The sequence below is a fragment of the Bacillus rossius genome, chromosome 11, assembly GCF_032445375.1.
Source record: "Bacillus rossius redtenbacheri isolate Brsri chromosome 11, Brsri_v3, whole genome shotgun sequence".
Classification (NCBI taxonomy): domain Eukaryota; kingdom Metazoa; phylum Arthropoda; class Insecta; order Phasmatodea; family Bacillidae; genus Bacillus; species Bacillus rossius.
In genome coordinates this window covers 27,808,131-27,812,939 of record NC_086338.1, presented here as the reverse complement: position 1 = coordinate 27,812,939, position 4,809 = coordinate 27,808,131, and positions in this window count along the sequence as shown.

Genomic DNA, 4,809 nt, shown 5'->3' with positions numbered 1-4,809 from the left:
TGATTGTAACACCAGAAGGTAAGGAAATGGCCAACATTCGATAGAAAAAAAAAATTAGTATTGTATATTTTTTTTAATCTGATCTTTAAATTGGGAGGACTCCTTGCCATTGGGTGAAAGCCCAATTGCGAGTGTAATAAATCAAAACAAAAACAAATCATGTACTAAAGAACAAAAAAATCTCAAATATATATAGGAATAACTATTCTGCCAGTAATAGAGTTATCGGAAATATTATGACAGTTTGTGGTGTCTTTCTGATACCTTTGACGCCATCCGCCGGTGCTCCCTCTGGTCCGCAAAGGTCGTTATGCCACAACAACACTGGCTCCGAAGTGCGACGAACACGCCCGAGCGTGATCTTCACAAAGTGTAAGAAAGTGCACCGCAACGAACGCCGCGACGACGACAGCGCCCGGCCGGGTGTGGCAATGCGCCTAATTAAACTCTTGATTATTTTGTTAATTAGAACAACCAAATTAATAACAATTTAAAAGAAGGGTTCATGTAAGGGTAATTATGTCTAATTGTCTTATAAGCATATGTTGTGTAATTTGTTTCTAAGTCCAAAACTGGTCGGGTCGGTTTTCCCGCGTTCCACGCGTTTAGGCGCGAGGCCGCCGGGCGGTCTCGCGCTCAGTCTGGATCGGGGGCTCACAGGGGTCGGACGCTTCGCGAACGTCGGGCCAGCACTTCTAGTTTCTCATCAACATTTCAGCAATAGTGTAAGTTTCTACAAACCTTTCAATTAGCTCGGCGCCGACCCCACTTAAGTCGCACGATACTTCGTGCGACACTTAACTTAATATTTAATTCCCTTTAGGGATTTTTAACGTAATACGTAAGGCCATGTCCAGTTTAAGGACCGCGTAATATTGGCACGCAGTTTTCGGCTCCAGTAGCCAATTAATTGTTATCGTCGAGAATCTTGTGAAAGACTGAATAACTTTCATATTGTAACTTTCATCATGTTTTAGTGTAATTAGTAACATGTGTTTTAAGTGACCATCTTGCCACGCATTGAGACTTTACGCGTACGTCGCTCACTGACGTGATTGCAATAACTTTTCGAGTCTGTAATTTTGTCGCAAGCTAGACTGCAAACCACCCTAATCACGGGGACTCCGCTATTAGTTAACTTTTCTGTATAATTTGACGCGTCCACAACTACGTGACTGTATGCTAAATCTTACTTAGAGACACGTAGCCACAGCTTCAACCTGTCGATCCACTTTGCAATCTATCCTGGTCGCGCGTATTATTCGCCGGCGTTTACGTGTGTCACAGCGGTACGACAACGGACGCGGCCAGTAAAAGGACCATCCAGTGTATCGACGTTGAATAAAGTGCAGTGTTCTGATAATCTGTTTATTAATTATTTTCAAGGCGTCCTGGGTGGCCTAAACAGCCCAGGTAATTTCTGAACGTAATTTTCAAACTCCGAGACGCACTCCTGCCTGCAGCCACGAGGCCGAACCCCCGTTAAAACCCTGAGATCTTTTACAATACTAATAATTAATTAAAAAGCTAAAACCAGGCAGCGGGAGTGGCGTCATTTGGCGCGCAACTAGTGTGGCTTTCGAAAAACGAACTTTTGAACGTTTTTCAAACTTTGTAAAGAACATCAAAATTAATTCAGCACAAGTGAGTTTAAGGCCAGCAAGTGGCATTCAGTTTTCGTGACATTTTATCATTCCGGGACTATTCAATAAGGAACATTTATATTTAAAGCATTTTAAATTTATTTTCATTTCCCCGACGCGACGGTCTCACGCCAGGGCGACAGCGGAAGCCGGCGCGCCAGGACACGGGAGACGACGCCGCGAGATAGCGACGGGAGACGGCGCGGCGAGATAGTAACGGGAGACAAGGAGATCGGTTTCGCCGCGACGCGATAACGCCAACACCGCGGGATACGGCCTGGATCGGTTGCACGGCGTCTCACCGCGATCGGTTACGTCTCGGAACCGCGGGAACAGCGCGCCACAACCGCGGGATACCTGCGCGGCGCAGAGTGACGTCACAGAGACACAGCCGCGCACAGCCGCGCACGCATCACCGGGCTTCCGCGGGACAGGAGGTGTGCGAGCACGGGACACCGACTCGGGGGTGAGGGGAGGCGATCCTCCCTACCTGCTCGCGCCCTGTCATCGGCGTCCTGATCCGTCGACCGGACAGTCAGCCGCGAACGCGTAACAGGTCACAAGCCAATATGAACGGGGACGACCCGTGGGAGATGTGCTTACGGGCGGGAAAGCACGCCACGGAGACGGGCACCGCAAGACGTCCCGGGGACGAGAGGGACCAAGCCGCGAAACAGGAACCACAGAAACTGGAGTCGCGAGTAGGCGAGTGCGAGTCCGCGCAGTGCCGCGGACGGGACGACGAGCTAGCCACGTGTTACCAGTGCGGCACGCTGCGTCACCGGACATGTACAGTCGCGCGGGAGTTTCTGACGTTTCGGGACGGACTATTCATGTGCCAAGCGTGCGAGAGCAGGGCGATCGCGCCGGCGCCAGTAGCAGTCATGCCCGGCCCAGTCCGCGCAGGCGCCGGAATAAGACTCCCTTAATTCGCCGGGCAAGCACATGAAGACCCGGGGGCATTCGGCCGCACCTGCCGAGACCGTTTGGCCCGTTACAGCGTCCCGCTCGATGAATGGACAGAGCGGGTGAGTGAACAGCTGAGGGGAGCCGCACGGGACTGGTGGACCATGGTCGGAGAAGGAGAGATGCCCTGGGACGATTTCATGTCCCGACTGGAAAGTCGTTTCGACGACGCGCGGGCACGCGCGCAGTGTTGACGTTCCCTGTTTTGCACCCCACAAGGCGACGGAGAGGACGTGGAGGCGTTCATTCGGGCCAAGGTACGACTTCATCGCCGCCTAGCCACGGGCGGTTATCTAAGTGAGGCACTAGGGATAGTGGTCGAGCTGATGCGGCGGGAGCTGCGCCCTCACCTGAGGGGGGCCACTGGTCGGGACCTGGAGGACTTCGTACAGCTGGCCAGGGAGATCGAGCGGGACGTACAAGCATTGCCGTGGCAGGTGGCGCCGGAGGATCGACTGGCGGTAGTGCCCTACAGGGCCCCTGCGCCTTCAGACGCTACACCGACGGGCGAAAGACGGGACCGCACTCCTCCGACGGCCGCACGCCGTCCCGACCAGGCAGCCCAGCAGACCCGACGAACAGGCGAGCAACATACACGGCCACCTAAGTGCCGGTACTGCCAAGGGGTGGTGTATCACTGGCACGAAGTCTGCCCCACCCTCGCCGCGCTGCAGCAGGTTCAGCGATCAGGAACGTCGCCGGCGGGAAATGCCAAGTAGGGGGCAGCGTACCAGCGGGCTACTGCCCCCAGCTCACGGCCTTGTCACCAGAGACCAGGCCCGCCCGCACCGACTCGCCAACCGCCACGTCAGGCGGTGGTGCCTCGCACCACGTGTCGCCGCCCCGCCCCGGGTCGCCGCCGCGCCACACCGACTCGTCGGCGCACCAGGCGACTCCGGCACCACCTGCGGGGCGCGACCACGCACCACCGCCACCTGTCATGTCAGGCGGTGGTGCCTCGCACCACGTGTCGCCGCCCCGCCCTGGGTCGCCGCCGCGCCACGCCGACTCGTCGGCGCACCAGGCGACTCCGGCACCACCTGCGGGGCGCGACCACGCACCACCGCCACCTGTCACGTCAGGCGGTGGTGCCTCGCACCACGTGTCGCCGCCCCGCCCCGGGTCGCCGCCGCGCCACGCCGACTCGTCGGCGCACCAGGCGACTCCGGCACCACCTGCGGGGCGCGACCACGCACCACCGCCACCTGTCACGTCAGGCGGTGGTGCCTCGCACCACGTGTCGCCGCCCCGCCCCGGGTCGCCGCCGCGCCACGCCGACTCGTCGGCGCACCAGGCGACTCCGGCACCACCTGCGGGGCGCGACCACGCACCACCGCCACCTGTCACGTCAGGCGGTGGTGCCTCGCACCACGTGTCGCCGCCCCACCCCGGGTCGCCGCCGCGCCACGCCGACTCGTCGGCGCACCAGGCGACTCCGGCACCACCTGCAAGGCGCGACCACGCACCACCGCCACCTGTCACGTCAGGCGGTGGTGCCTCGCACCACGTGTCGCCGCCCCGCCCCAGGTCGCCGCCGCGCCACGCCGACACGTCGGCGCACCCGGCGACTCAGGTAGCGCAGACGGCAACACCAAACCGACTGGGGCGTGCAGGGGGTAACGCGGAGGCGCTGATCCGTGTGCCGGTCCTGGTCAACGGGCGACCTGTCCACGCACTGGTGGACACCGCGGCGAGCCATTCCTACATCGCCGCCCACCTGGTACCTGAGGCAGAGCTGGAGCCGGGGGAGGAGGACGTCCTCCTGGCCACTCGTGGGACCCGCGCGCTCACGTCTGGGCGCGCCCAGGTAACGATCACCATCAGAGATATGACTAGTCAGACCACTGCCCTGGTGTTGCGGGAGTTGAGGGACGACCTCATCCTGTGCCTCCCGTGGCTCGTCCAGGAGGACGCATCCATCGACGTAAGTGACGGTAAGGTACACGTGGGACGTACGAGCCGCAGGACGATGTACAGCGTCGGCGGGGACAGGCCCCTCGCGACCGCACCAGCCATTACCATAGGGGAGTTGCGTAATGAGGTACCGAAGGAACACGTAGGTCGGTTCAATGAGGTCCTAGCGCAGCAACCACAGGTGTTCGCGGCCGCGGACATGCTTCGCCGCACCACGGTAACGCAGCACACGATCCCGACCCGTCCTCACGAACCTAAATTCGTAAAACCTTATAGTTTCGGACCT